Raw genomic sequence first — 16,786 nt, 5'->3', positions numbered from 1 at the left:
ACTCAACCCTACAGCTATGCCAGTGGGGAGTCTTATTGGCAATCTGGTGAGAGACAGAGAAACCAGCTCTTGACTGGGTGTGTTCCCTGTGTGCTGTTAAGGGATTGTGGAAACTGTGCTTGATACAAAGAACTGCATCTGGAAATACTGAGTGTATCCATTTTGCTACTGGTGAGGATTCAGGGTCCTTGATTACTGGCTCAGAGTGGGGGCGTCACATATTGATTAGAAGTGGTGTGGATATTAATTGAACTTCTGTAGTCGGTCTATAGGCAGTTGTCACTGAAGGTGAATGTACTCTCAAGCAGCCACAAGGTAAACATACAGAGTTTCATTTCATGCTATGTTCATGTATTACATAATTTTCACTGTTTTTCAACTGTACATACCTTCCTTCCTATTATACATACTGTAAATATGCTTCATTGTTTATAACTTTAAAAGTTGCTCTCCAGTTCAGCGCTACTTTATGTTAATCATGTTGTATTTGTATACACTAATAATGCTTATATGTGCTTGTCTGTCATTTATTCTGTTTTGTTCTCTACTGTAGAGCTTTTCTCCCCGGGCCTCCACTGTAAATGGACCTGTGTCAAGTCGGACCATCCCGGTAAACAAATGTAAAAGAAATAAATAAATAAATAATTTTTTTTTGTTAGTTTAGTTAAGAAAGTAGGCAAAGATGTCAGCAGAGGATTATGGAAAGCTGACAAAGAACTAGTTGGCCAAGGTGTGAAGCCAAAGGACTGATGTATGCCAACCTGACTAAAGTGGAAATGATTTCAGCCTTAGTTGCAGCTCAGACCAGCAACCAGGACAACAGCCAGTTTGGTGATGGGAACATACAGCCCTCAGAAACAGGACAGTTCACCTTTTCCTCAGAGGACTTGAAAATCCATCTGGAGTTAGAAACTTGAACTGGAGGACAAACATTTGGAATTAGAATCAGCAGAGACACTGCAGCAGGAGAAACAGACAAAATTAGAATCAGCAGAGATTCTGGCATTTGGAGGCTGAAGAAAATGAGAAGTGTCAACACGAGAGGGAGATGCTGACTCTTTGTCAAGGTCATGCAGGTAATAGGGAAGGGCATAACTGAACACCAAAAGCAATAAAGGTCTGTACATTTCTTCTGCAGTTTACAGAGGATGATAATTTTGATAGTTTTACTCATACATTTAAAAGAGTATGTAAACAGTATAATGTTGACCAAGGGCTCTGGGTATGGTTCCTGACCCCCCTACTCCATGGTAAAGCTGTAACTGCTGTTTCTAAATTGTCTAATATTGACTGTTTAAACTATGATAAAGTAATGTTTACTTGAACGTTTTAAGTTAACACCTGAAGCTTACAGAAAAAAGTTTGTGAGCATAGACGCAAGGCAGATGAAAGTGTGTGCGATTATACTACTGAGTTAACACTCATTTCCACAGGTGGGTGAGTGGGTGTCAGGCCACCATTTTTGAAGGGCTAGCAGACCTTTTGGTGCGGGAACAAGCCCTTAGCAATTTGCCTGAGGACATGAGAATCTGGTTGGCAAACCAAGAGTGTAACTCTGCAGTTGAGCTGGGGGAAAAAGGGGATCTCTACTTAGCAAGCACTGCACAAGAAGAGTATACTCAGTGCTGCACATGGCTATAAGGGAACCCATGGTTAGCAGCCTAAACCACCCCAACAGAGTCCACCAGTAACAGGGGAAACCACTAGTTCAGGTACATGGCCAGGATCAAGGGTTAAATGTTTTAAATGTAACCAGCAGGGTCATGTATCATACAAATGTCCATGGAGACAAGGTAGGGGAAAAAAAGGAAGGGGAGCAAAAAAGTCGGAATAACAGTATGCCAGTGGTAAATTTTCTGGAGACAACAGGGGTACCAAACTATCACCGGAGGTTATATCCAATCTTAGTGGATGGAAAACAGGCCATTGCTAAGGCAGACACAGCCTCTGACATAACCATTGTGAAGCCTGCAGTGATTAAAGAGGGGCAGTACTTGCTTGGGCAGTCTACACCAGTCAGAGCTTTAGAAGGGACCCGATTGCAAATGCCTTTGGCCAGGGTTCACCTTGACTGGGATGGTGGAAAAGGAAGTAAGCAAGTAGGTATGTTTAAGGATATCCCTGCTGATGTCTTGACAGGGAATGATTTTGATAATGCAGTATATTGTGTGCATACGGTTACATGCAGTCAGGCTTGAAGACAGGCATGTCTCTATGTTTGTCTATTACTGACAAAAATGTGCTAAATCCTGGCAGTTTCTAGCAATGGGGTGGGGGTGGGGGAGCTTGCATGGGAACCAGACGTCAGAAGGCCAGATGTATGTGATGTCATTCTGTAATCCATCATTAAAATAATACTTTAATACAGAGAATACTGAAGTCTCAGAGCAGTCTGTTTGTGTAACCTGACAAAGAAGGACATCTCACCTATTTCATCTTGTGATGCTCTAGTAAGTCAACCAGGGAATAGTAATTCTTTAAATTAGTCAGAAAAATATAGTGAGATTAGTTAAGTACTGTTTTTCTGCATCTGTGTGAATGTAACAGGTTCTCTGGTTTGATTCTCGGCTGGGGTGCCTTCTGTGCAGAGTTTGCAAGTCCTCCCTGCAGTCACTTGGGTTTCATCTGGGTGCTCCGATTTCCTCCCATACTCCAAAGCCATGCAGCAGGTGGACTGGACACACTAAACTGGCGCTAGAAGCGAGTGTGTATGTGAGTGAGTGGTATGGATGAACTACAGTGGCAGGGCTATCCACCCGGCAGTGTAAACCTTGGCTCAGGATGACTGCCACTGTTGAAGTGACAGCCCGACAAATGGGAAAAAGGGGTTATGGATGGATGTAACAGCCTCGGAGTAGCTGGCTTTGGAGTGTCTGGTGGATGTGTAACTACCTCATAGTCTGAGCTGATGGTGGCATAGCTAGTAAATTGCACCAGACTTTCCCAGGGGTGTGTGTGTGTGTGTGTGTGTGTGTGTGTGTGTGTGTGTGTGTGTGTGTGTGTGCGCAATCAAATCTCAAAGAGTGTGTATGTCAGCTGCTTGGATCAGGGACAGGAAGCACTGGTGTCACAGAGAGGGTGCTAAAGGACTTATTTTGGACATTTGGCTGAGGACTCAACCCTACAGCTGTGCCAGTGGGTAGTCTTATTGGGGATCTGAAGAGAGAAAGAGAAACCAGCCCCCGGACTGAGTACATTCCCTGTGTGCTCTTAAGGGAAATTATGCTTGAGGCAGAGAGCTGCATCTGGAAATACCAGGTGTATCCATTTTTGTTTCAAGTGAACGTTTTCTCCAGTGCCAGTGGTGAGGATTCGGGCTCCTTGATTACTGTCCCAGTGTGGGGACACATATTTTCGAGCCATTTTATTTTAATAAAAAACATTAAAAACTAAATACATTTTCAAAATATCTCCATCCACTTTTAACTTAGAATAAACACACACAATTATGTACATCTTCAAAGAATAAAGTGCAACCCTCCAGATAGGAGCAACTGCCTCAAACTGACACCCACAGGCATTACCTAAACTTAAATTAAGTTTACCCATACTAAAGCGCATGCTAGTCTGTGTCCCTTCTTACAGTGATTGCCGTTTGCTCTTTTCTTATCTCTATTCCCCTAACAGATGAGAAAAACAGCTTGAATGCTTTCAGAAAACATTGTCTTTTGGCCCTATAAAAAAGTGCTCTGGCTATCTTTAAGTAAAACTAAATTGTACACTGTTCTGTTAAATGCATTAAATTATTACAGCTGCTAGGGAGGCTGCCATCTTTTATTCACTTCCCACAATTTTAAACTTTATATTTCACTGAAGTGCTTGCCATACCTTTTAAATTTTGAATTTCCTGCAGTAAAGAATGTGCAGAACTCTCAAGATTAATTGCTTGCACCTACAGACAGCCAGTCTCCATGAAAAAGTACTCATAATGCTACTCAACGCCAGAAGTCTAAACCTCAAAATGCATGCACTCGAGGCACTAATTAGTATTGAGAACATCGATATCTGTGCAGTAACATAAACCTGGTTTAAGGCTCCAGAGAGCACCCCAACACTACCAGGCTATAACTCATACCATACCTTTCGACCACAGAACCTGGACCAAAACACAAAAGGCGGGGGTGTATCCATATTCATCAAGGATACTCACACCTCCAGGTTAGTGGCGCAGCACGATGCATCAGAGATCATCCAAGTGCAACTAACAACAGGCAAAACTGCAATCCAAATTGTAACGTGCTACAGATAATCCACCATGACCCAGGACCCCTATTCCGCATTTCTGGAGACACTGGGAAATATGAAGGTTCTACCACTAAACCTTAACTTTTTAAACAGGTAAAACTCAAGTTACCTACTTTCACATCTAACTTCTCTAGTGCACATTGCAGAGTGCATTCTTTTCAATCTTACCTTTAAGCATCCCTGTGACTAGCACTTTCTCTAATACCTGCTGGAAAGCACTAGGAAGCCTTAAACTCATACAAACACTGAACTCTCCTTGTTAACAAGGAGAAATTAATAGTAGGCACTAAACAGCCTATAATTGCAAAGTACCTTGCTAAAGAAACAGCTCCTATACTTTACAAAGAAAAAAAAAAAAATCCCCAAACCAGGCATGTCCAAGGGTCAGCTTCCGGTGATTTCTCCTGTCCACCTGGTGAATCTGGGCATACTGGGGCAATGCAGCAATTGCCTCATGTACACAGACAACCCTCTCCTCCTACCACCCAACACTACAACCTGTGAGAGATGGACTTCCATAGCCAAAATGGAAGCAAAGCTCTCTCCACCCAAGATTGTGCTAAACAGTCAAGAGGAGAAGATTAACACCCACACTACACCTCAAGCAACACATAGCCCTTCTAAACCCGCACCACCAACACCCACATATAGCAACACTAAATCCACATATGCAGAGGCCCTTAACTGTAACCTGCCCAAGCAAAAAAGACCTCTGAAGCTGAAACGCAAACAAACACCAATCACAACCAATGTGTCACATAGTTCACAACACCAGTGTGCCACCCAGCAACAGCCCCTAAGGCAAGACAATGTACCTAACACTTTAGTCATAGGTGACTCTATAGTCCGGCACACTGATGTCCCTCTCATCAGGTTGAATAAGGAGAAAATTACAGTCAGCTGCCTGTTGGGTGCCAGGATCCGCCACATAACGCATGCACTCAAGTCACTCCACAACAAGTACAAATATGACTCTGTCATTGTCCATGTTGGAGTGAATGACTTGAGACGCACTCCCTGGACTACATGAAAAGAGACATGGAAGAGCTCTCAGATCATGTGGCCCAGGCAGGTATGACCCTAGCCCTGAGTAGCATCCTGCCTTTGCCCAGAATGATACCACAATATAAGGATAAAATGATTGACTTCAACAATTGGCTAAGCTTATGGTGTCATTCAAAGGGGATCCAGTATCTGTCTGTCTGGGATGACATGATTGACAGACCACGATGCTTTGCCAGAGATGGTCTGCACCTGTCGCCCCTGGGATTCAGGTTACTGGCTAAGGCTCTTGCCACCCCTATAGTGCCTTTTTTAGGCAAACTTCAAAGGACAAAACCACCACCGTAACAGGTACAAGCATGCAAAATCTGAAGGTAATGCTACTCAATGCTACCTCAAAATGCACTCTCTCGAGGCACTCCTAAAAATGGAGAACATCGATATCTGTGCAGTAACTGAGACCTGGTTCAAGGCTCCAGAGAGCACCCCTGCAATACCAGGCTACAACTCTTACCACACTTTTCGGCCACCAAACCAGGACCGAAACACTAAAGGTGGAGGAGTGTCAATATTCACCAAGGATAATCACACCACCAGGCTAGTTGGCCAACACAATGTGTCTAAAATTCTCCAAGTGCAACTAACACTAGGTAAGACTGCAATCCAAATTGTAGCTTGCTACAGATCCCCCACCATACCCCAAGATTCTCACTACACCTTTCTAAACATACTGGAAAATATTAAGATAGAACCAAACACCCTAATACTGGGTGATTTTAACTACCCTGCCATTAACTGGGAAAACTACTCATGTCCCAACACCTTTAAGAACGGTTCTTGGAATTCATAAATTCCAATGCCCTGGATCAACTAATCCATAGTCCCACCAGGGGCTCCAATATCTTAGACCTGGTCATAACCAACATGGGAAATCAATGCTCCATACCTATGGTCACCCCCTCGTTAGTCAGGTCTGACCATAAGCTAATCACCCTTAACAACCACATCCCACCCCACTCCCCAGTAAAGAAACCACCATAAAAAACTTCTCCAAAGCCAACTTCATGCTACTCAAGTCAGAAGTGACAAACTTCATGACACCCATGCAGACGGGAACTGAAAGTTCAACTGCTGAATCCTACACTAAGGCACTGTACGAGCACATCCACTCATGCATGAATCGTGCCATCCCAAACAGAACCAAAATGCTCTCATCCAAAAAAAGGAAGCCAATCTGGTGGTCCCCTGCCATAAACAAACTTTACAACAAAAGGAAGAAACTTTTGCAGAAAAGAGGAAAATCCCAGGATGCAAAAAACTCTCTTACTAGCCTCAGTAAGAAACTGAGATGCCTCATAAAATCCTCCAAAGCTAGTTACGAAAATAAAATTGCCAAAGATTCCAAAGACAACCACAAAGCATTCTATAACTATGTCAAGAATCTAAATGGCAATGCTCAGATCTGCTCTGAGCTAAAACAGAATGGCATTAAATATACTGATCCAGAGGATATTGCCAATATCCTGGCAGATCGATTCAGTGCCAACTTCATCCCCCTCACACCCCCTAAATGGCCCATCTCAATACCGGAAGATTGCCAAATTCCAGTAATAACAGCCACACAGGTACAAAACGCACTCTCTAAAGCCAAGAATACAGCATCCATGGGACCAGATGACATCCCAGGCTGTGTACTACATGAACTACAATATGAACTGGCATCTCACCTAAGTGTCATGTTTAATCATAGCCTCACCTCAGGTTTCGTGCCCACTGAGTGGCAGAGCTACAGTTATCCCAATCCACAAGGGGGGATCCACCTTGGATCCCGGAAACTACCGTCCCATCAGTCTGACAAGCCTTATCTGCAAGGCCATGGAGCGTATTATCATGGAACTTATAAACAAAGACATTGGCAACCTTCAAACACTGGACCCCACCCAGTTTGGGTTTGTGAAGGGCCGATCTTGTCTCCTGAACCTGATTGACTTCTTTGAATCAGTCTCCAGAGCCATGGACAAGGGTAAGGTGGTCCACACAACCTATCTAGACCTTGCCAAGGCCTTTGACACCATCCCCCACTCTGGAATCATAGATAAACTTACTAAGTTGGGCATTAATCCCTATGTCACCCAATGGGTTGCTAAATGGCTTACTGATAGAAACCACACTGTAAAAGTAGCCGACTCCAAATCCAGCTCCAGACAAGTGACAAGTGGAGTACCTCAGGGTTCAGTCCTGGGGCCGCTCTTGTTTGGCATCTACTTCTCTGAAGTACAGGTCAACACCAAGAGACTCTGGCTAACAAAGTTTGCAGATGACTGCAAACTGGGAGTCATTATTGAATCCCCAAATGATGTGGATACTCTACAAAAGGGCCTTACAGAAACAGATGCTTGGTGCCAGAGCCATGGGCTCAAGCTCAATGCCAAGAAATGTATTGTTATCCCCTTTGGGAAAAAACATGTATCCATGAATTACCATATAGGTGGCAGTACACTAAACACAGAAAGTGTGATAAGAGACTTAGGGACACAGGTGGACAGTGGTCTCACCTTCGATAACCACATCGCCACAACAGTCAGGAAATCGTTCTATGTGGCACACCTCATCACGAAGGGCTTTTCATCCAGAAAAAAGGAGGTCATTGTCCCACTGTACTCATCCCTCATTAGACCCATTATAGAATACAACGCCCCATTTGGTATGTACCTCTCAAGACATCTGCAACAACTGGAAAGGCCTCAGAAATACCTCACTAAAAGAATCACAGGCCTAAAGCAGATGCCCTATGCTAACCGCCTTAAAAAAACTCCAGCTATACTCTGTCGCATATAGTCTACTCAGAGGCGATCTCTGCTTAACATACAAGGCCATGTCAAACCCAGAGCTGTTGGACATGCTACACTTAAAGAAATCCCAATCTCTCAGAGCTACACGCTCCTGGGATCTAAACCTTGTCATCACAATAAACAAAACATGATGGAGGGATAGGTTCCTGACCCAGAGACTCCACAGACTCTGGAATAGATTGCCCATACATGTCAAGCAGAGTGCCTCTTTGGACCTCTTCAAGAGGAACCTTGATGATTGGATGGGAGAAAGGAAATTCACCCCAGGGATCACGTCAATCACCCTGCTAGACAGGGGTCCAGGAAAGTAAATAATGTGGGAAGAAATAACCAGGGAATTGTTATGGCTAGGCTTGTATAGGCCCTAGGGCTGATAGCCTAGTACCAACCTATGAACCTATGAACCAAACACCCTAATACTGGGTGATTTCAACTACCCAAACATTAACTGGGGAACTACTCAAGTACTAACTCCTTTGCCCAACGCTTCCTAGAATTTATAAACTCAAACGCCCTAGATCAACTGGTCAACACCCCCACCAGAGCGAACAACATACTGGACCTGGTCATCACCAACATGGGCGACCGGTGTTCCACACCTGATGTCAACCCCACGCTGGTTATATCAGACCACAGACTAATCACTCTGGATATTCACATTCTGCCCCCAACCCCAATCAAGGAAACCACTGTGAAAAACTTTTTAAAAGCAAACTTCACATTGCTTAAGGCCAAGGTGGAAAGGTTCACAGCCCCCACACCAATGGACAATGCTGTCCAAGCTGCTGAAACCTATACAAAAGCACTCTATGATCATCTGCAGGAATGCATGGATCATGCTATCCCAAATAAAACCAAGACTCACTCCTTCAAGAAAAGGAAACCAGTCTGGTGGACCCCTGCCATAAACAGGCTCTACAATAGAAGGAGGAAACTAGTACAGATAAGAGCAAACCCCCTAGAAGGAAAGACATCCCTGATCAGTATCAGCAAGAAACTACGATCTCACATTAAATCACCCAAGGCTAGCTTCGAAAGAAAAATTGTCAAGGACTCCAAAGATAACCACAAAGCGTTCTTTAGCTATGTCAAGAACCTATGTGGAAACTCTCAGATCTGCTCTGAGTTGGTGCAGAATGGCATAAAATACACTGAACCAACTGATATTGACAGCATTTTGGCAGACAGGTTCAGTACAAACTTCACACCCCTCTCACCCCCTAAAAGGCCCATAACCATACCAGAAGAATGTAAGGCCTTGGCAATCACAGACGCAGGTTAAAACAGCCCTATCCAAAGCCAAAAACATAGCCTCAATGGGACCGGACGGTACCCCAGGCTGTGTCTTACAAGAGCTCCAAAATGAACTAACCCCTCATCTAAGCACACTGTTCAAACTCAGCCTCTCTACAGGCTACGTACCCACAGAGTGGCGCACAGCAACAGTTATCCCACTCCAAAAAGGTGGCGCCACAAGGGACCCCGGGAACTATCGCCCTATAAGCATGACTAGCCTGGTCTGCAAGGCTATGGAGCGCATCATCATGGAACTCATTAACAGAGACACTGTGAACCTCCAAACTTTGGACCCCACCCAGTTTGGCTTTGTTAAGGGCAGATCATGCCTCCTAAACCTGGTGGACGTCTTTGAGACAGTTACCAAGGCATTAGATGAGGGTAAGGAGGTCCACACAGCCTACCTAGACCTCGCAAAGGATTTCAACACCATTCCTCATTCTGGTATTATAGACAAACTCACCAACCTGAACATTAACCCCTATGTCACAAGATGAGTTGCAAATTGGCTCATGGACAGTACCCACACGGTGAGAATTGCAGACTCTAGGTCCGACACTAAACCAGTTACAAGTGGCGTCCCCCAGGGCTCAGTCCTAGGACCTCTCCTGTTTGGTATAAACTTCTCAGAGGTAAAGGCAAGCACAGGAGGACTTTGGCTGACCAAGTTTGCAGACGACTGCAAACTAGGGGCCATAACTGATTCTCCCGCTGATACAGACACCCTCCAGAAGGGTCTCACTGAGATGGATACCTGGTGTCAAAATCATGGCCTCAAACTGAATGCCAAAAAGTGCACAGTCATCCCCTTTGAAAAAAACAAAGTACCCACGAACTACCATATAGATGATAGTCCCCTAAATACAGAAAAAGTAATAAGGGATCTAGGGACCCAAGTTGATAGTGATCGCTCCTTTGATAATCTTATTGCCAAGGTGGTTAGAAAATCCTTCTACGTGGCCCACCTAATCTCAAAAGGGTTCTCATCCAGAACAAAGGAGGTTATTATGCCTCTCTACTCATCACTTATTAGACCCATCATAGAATACAATGCCCCATTTGGGATGTACCTTACAAGACACCTGCAACAGCTGGAAAGACCACAAAAGTATCTCACCAAGAGGATTACTGGCCTCAAACAGATGACCTATGCAGCCCGACTAAAGAAACACCAGCTGTACTCTGTTGCATACAGCTTACTCAGAAGTGATCTCTGCTTGACATACAAGGCCATGTCCAACCCAGAATTAATGGATATGCTCCACCTAAAAAAAAACAAATCCCAGAGAGCCACATGCTCTAGGGATATAAACCTTACCACAGCAATAAATAGGACGTGCTGGAGGGATAGATTCCTGACCCAGAGACTCCCCATGCTTTGGAACAAGATTCCAATATACATCAGGCAGAGCCCCTCACTAGCACTTTTCAAGAGAAACCTTGATGGTGGATGGGAAACAGAAAATTTACCCCGGGGATCACTGCAGTGGCTCTGCTGGACAGAGGCGCAGGGAACGAATGGCTCTGCTGGTCAGAGGCACAGGGAACTAATCTAAGGGGGTGGCGAAAGCCAACACACTCTGGCTAGGCTTATAAATGCCCTTGGGCAGATAGATTCATAGGTAAGTACTAGGCTATCAATGAATCTTTGTAAATTTCACACAAATCAGAATGTACATCTACCTTCAGCTGCAGACTTCTCAACTCCCACAGCATACTTGCAAATGGGGGGAAGCTAATATCTTTGCAGATGACAGAAACTTGGCATTTATGTGGCTTTCATGATTTTGTCTTATTTTTAAAGTCTACTTGGTCTACAAAAATACTTGTTTATAGCTTAAGGAAAGGGCATTAATATAGATATTCACCCTAATAAAAATAAGAGAATATTTTATTTCTATATATAATATAATCAGTGCACTTTTATACCCTGTAGCCCAAGATCATAGCATATTAATATTAGACTTGCTTCGGTCTAGCCTTTCTTCTATTGTTATACTTTAAAGCCTATATTTCTTATAACTAAAAAATACTTGCTTACTTTAATATCTTTAACACAAACAACACTCACTGAGAAGACTTCCTCCACATTTAAAATACCTCTGATAACAAACCACAAGAAACTGCTTTGCTATATATAACATAACATTTATATCATGAAATGTTTTATACAAACACTATCATGAACAATTTTTTTTTTACTTATTGTTACTTTTTCCCTGTTTAGTACCCTTCTAAAGATTATTGAGATAAAGTGGGGGTAGATATTTTACAGTCAACTCACAAGTTTAACAAAGTCAAAGATAGTCCAGTCTTTTTCAACCACTTTTACTTGGAAATCCATATTTCACAAATGTGACTGATGCTTTATCATCTCCCATTTATTCAGTAATTTCGGTGTTGCTGGTCTTCCTGTTCTTCTCCATCTCCCAACATCAGACTCAGGTTTAAGTTCAAGGTACTCTTGATTCACCTTTTGTGCCTTTTTTCTTCCGCAGAAGCATTTCCCTTTGGAATACTGGAAAAGGTTTCACTGGCAAAGTCTCTCTATGAACTTTACAGTCGGAAGAATAGGAAACAGAGTCCCCTTCTGCTTGCTAGATCACTTTTTGTGGGATAAACTTTTTTTTTTACTTCCTCCTCAGCTTATTCTGCATTAAAAAAATGTATTTTATCCTCCAGTAAAAATACTCTGAAGACAGCTGGATACAGCAGCTTGAATCTCACGCCTGCCTCTCAACATTCCCGGACTGTTGTAATAAAATTGCTTCTCTTCTGCCCAGTTTATAGTGAGTATTCATTTTCTACAAACACTCTGCTGTCTCCAATTTGTAATACTTTGCCCTCAATCCTTAGGTTTCTTTTCTCCATACAGTATGGTTCCATTATTGTGTCAGTACCAGAAACCTGCTTGTACTTTTTAAAACTTTTATTTCCTTGCATTGGAATCAAAGGAAGGGAAAGCCCACCTATTTTTTTAAGCATAACTTCTCTCATACTTTGCAGAGGAATTCATCTCTGCCTGCATGACATATCACAGACACAGTTAATTTTGTAGTTTATCCTGTCAGGGACTGCTGTCAACCTTAGATGGGCAATTCATCCTGCTAACATTAGCAACACAATAGCTGATTTATATATATATATATATATATATATATATATATATATATATATATATTTTTTTTTTTTGCTGAGAGGAGGAGAACGTAACACTCCCCTTTCATAGCAAAACAAAACAATTAGATCAGTCAGGGCTTTAAAGGCAGTTGTCACCTCTTCAGACAAATTTTCATACACAGCAACACAGTACTGAAATGCCAATATTTAAATGTTGATTATCTGTAATAGCTGATATGTTAAGATAAATTAAATGTAGTATCAAAGATTTCTGTCAAGTTTAGAGAAGTCAGAAAACACATTTTTTCTTGTAAAGTATCAACACGTTTACCATTTTTAAGCACCCCGCCACACACACAGGACAGAACTGCAGAAAGAGACAAGTGGTAGCCCTAGCAACTAGGTGCACTGATAATGTTCATAAAAAGGTCTTTTATGCTTTTTTGTGACATCCTCCCAGAGGGGGATACATATCCGGTACACACATATCCATGGTAAGAGATTCACATTGACTGAGTCGGTCCTTACATTGTTAGAGTGCACAAGCATTGTGTAGCCCAGAAAGGAAATGCGACCATTGATGGCAACCATAATATACAGCTGAATTTACTTTAATGTACATTTAATAAGTTCTCTTGCATTAAAAACATTAACAAAAGGAACTCAGACGTACTTAACTGTGTTTAAATGCTCACACACACACACACACACACACACACACACACACACACACACGCACACAGACGTGTGCATTTAAACACAGTACTACATACCACATATATTATTCTACATGCTACATACACTTTTATACACTCTCTCTCACACACAAATATGAATCTATATATATATATATATATATATATATATATATATATATGTATATATATCTCTGTGTGTGTGTCTGTTTAGGTGAAGACACACATACAGTTACACTAAATTTCCATTTTGATTTGTTTTTCTTCAAAGGACATGAAATACACACACAGGCATATAATTTAGTTCTCCATTATACACACACGTTTTTGTACACATGTACTTACGGTTTACCTTCACATCACTGAAATGCATTCGTGCAAAAGGATATTTTCACATTTTTTAAAAGTTGATTTTCATTCTGCCAAAACTACAATGTCGAACCACACTTCCTGTACTATGTGTCTTGGACGGTAAATGGGTTTTCACACTCAATTCCTGGAAATATCGAAGGTCAAAAACCCATTTTACCATGTTCGACATTTGGGAGGAAAAGCGTTTTACATTTCAACATTTCATTTCAGCGTAATGATCACTCACACAGCTGCGTTTCAGTGATCTTAAGGTAAACCATATAAACACACACACACACACACTATATATATATATATATATATATATATATATATATATATATATATATATATATATGTGTGTGTGTGTGTGCAATATGGGTGCATACAATTCATTACTTATAACAAACTTAACATAGCAGAGTTAAACATTATTAATGTATACTAGTAAATGTTGCTTAATGTTTTAATTATTCACTATCGCACACTGGCTACATGTTGCACATGCAATCTTTGTCAATGTCTTTACGTCAGCATTTTTGTTTTGTACTGCTAAGTGCATTTATTACTTGTTATTATCTTTGCCAATGTAACCCGAGTTGTGGCTGAAAAGGGTCCTGGGAACAGTTCACTTTCATGGTTACCAAAGTATAAATGAATATGAAACAGAAAACGAGGGGGGTGAACATGACAGAAATAATTAAGGAACTAGTAAAGCACATTTTAATTCTGCATAATTATGAGAGAGAGAGAAAAACTAACCACTAAAGACAATGGGAAGTAGCAGACAAGCTAAGTTGGGAGTCCTACTACTTGTCACCTGTAAATGTATACCAAGGATCATTTACTGCAGTGAGAGTTTTCACACCTTAGCATGAGTGTGTGGGGGAAGGTCTGTCAGTTCTTTTACAACTACAAAATAATCCCTTTACAAAAGCCTGCTATTTATTTACTTTCTTTTGCTGGAAGTGGCTAACAGCTACTTATAGCATAGAACAAGCTCTGACAGACACATATATGAGGCTCAGTCAGGGAAACAGAAGAAATTCTGTTATAGAAAGTGTGTTAGATGACAGTGCTTCACAGTCCTGCCATTCTAACTTAATGGCAGGAGAACACAACACCACTTCCTTATGTCTAGCATGACTCATATAAACAGGACTTGAAATGTATTCTGGGAAGAAGGAATGAAAGCAAGAAAACAAGATCACGTTACAAAGGCAGGTCCCATCATCCGCCATTTTGAGGGACACACATTAAAACTGTAAAACAAGCACTTGGAGTGATTTTGAGGCATTAAAATAGCTCAGAAAACAAAGATAAAGTGAAAAAATGTTGTTTGAGATCTAAAGTGAAGTTTTCCTTTAACGAAAAAGATGGGGCATGCAGTGTTAGAAACATGCTGCTATTGCATACGATCAAACACTGTTCTGAGATATCTGGCCATGGGGATTGTAATTTATAATTACAAATACTTTAAAATAACTCCAGAAAGAAACATTTCACACTGTAGTTATTTTCCCACTGGAACTGTGACTTTTTGCATTGCATTTTACGAGTGCTGAAAAAAGCAATCAGTAAAAAATTACTCTGAGACATTGAAAACATGACTTATCTGTACTAATATAAAGGTGTGCCATAAGGTTTCTATATTCTTATTCTTTTTGCACAGTATAATAGCACTGCTCTGTGCACAAAAATTTCTGTTTGCAAAACAGGCAGTTAAAGCAGCATTGTTTTATGGAGCACAATGTATGAGGAGACATTTTTTATTAATAATGTGACATACTGTGCATAAGCTTTTTCTACTGTTAGTGTATTCTGCTTGCATGACAGACAATGGAAACTGCACTTCTTTATGCAGCAGAAATTTATGTTTATTCAGCAGACAAAGCCAATATTACTATTTTGCACGATTTGTAGGAAACTGCTATTCAGTGAAAACGTTTGCTCAATATACAGTAAAAGTAGTGGTGATTTGTGAAGCACAGATTAAATCACACTGTATACTGAACCATTATTTTTCAGACTGGAGCTGTGACATTTTGCTTTGTGGGTTATAATGATGAACAAGCTACATTTTACTATGTTTGTTTGTGTCTTTCGGCTTTTCCTGGTTAGGGGTCGCCACAGCGGAACTCCGGTCCGCTAATGATTGGTAGTGGATTTTTACGTACCGGGTTACCAGTCCTGACGCACAATCTTCAACGAAGGCACGCCCCATTCATGTATGCCTTGCCTCCACACAGAAGACGCTCTAGATGAGAATCGAACGGGACAACGTCTTGCTATATATTTTACTATATCTTTGGAAAATGGTATTAAAACAGCACTTTTAAATAATAAAACACATGCACGCAACACTAGTAGCAGTTGTAACACTGTGTGCTGACGAATACTATACTGATATACTTACTGGGGGGAGGGGAGCCCGACAGCAGCTGTGACTTTCGGCATTCCACATTATAGCAACAGAAAACTAATATACACTATTTTTAACATGACACCAGAAAGCAACATTTGTCACTGTAGCACTTTTCTGACTAGAGCAGTGACATTCAGTTACACATTTTATCAAATGGAAGAGATATTCTTAACAATTGCTATTCTAAGGTTTGTTTGTGCTTTCGGCTTTTCCCGGTTAGGGGATCGCCACAGCGGAACTCCGGTCCGCTAATGATTGGTAGTGGATTTTTATGTACCGGGTTACCAGCCCTGACGCACAACCTTCAACGAAGGCACGCCCCATTCATGTATGCCTCCACACAGAAGACGCTCTAGTTGAGAATCGAACGGGACAACGTCTTGCTATGAGGCGACAACACTACCGCAGCACCACCACAGCAGTTATAATTGCTATTCTAAGGTAATAAGTACTATTCTGAAATATCCAAAGCTATGGTATTTTGATTTGCATGTTATTATGAAGGATAAGCAACACAAAGCATTTTAAAATGTCTGTGGAAACCAACAAGTAAAGTGTGTTGTTGAATAAAAACATAAATAAAAGACAGGACGCATACTGTCAACAACGGTGTGTGCATGTGTGCTCATAACCTCTATTCCATAGCACAGTTTGACTGGCTGGAATTGATTCCATTTGTCACTGCAGTATTGAACAAAAATACACAGATGCTGTTAGTGAGAAGGAAAATGACAGCCACTTTCCTTAAACTGCACAGTTTGAGACATCCTTCCTCATTACCTTTAATGATAAATATACAA

The 16,786-nt window shown here is 41.5% G+C and overlaps 1 protein-coding gene across 4 annotated transcripts in view; it reads right to left on the bottom strand.

Moving 5' to 3' along the window:
- Nucleotides 1–16,786, bottom strand: part of NFIA (nuclear factor I A) — a 1,748,145-nt gene that overhangs the window by 266,524 nt on the left and 1,464,835 nt on the right. The window lies entirely within an intron of this gene.

The sequence above is a fragment of the Protopterus annectens genome, chromosome 10.part0 (genome assembly GCF_019279795.1).
Source record: "Protopterus annectens isolate FY-2018-M chromosome 10.part0, PAN1.0, whole genome shotgun sequence".
NCBI lineage: Eukaryota > Metazoa > Chordata > Ceratodontiformes > Protopteridae > Protopterus > Protopterus annectens.
The sequence above is the reverse complement of the archived record's forward strand: the minus strand, read 5'-3'. Positions and strand labels throughout refer to the sequence as shown.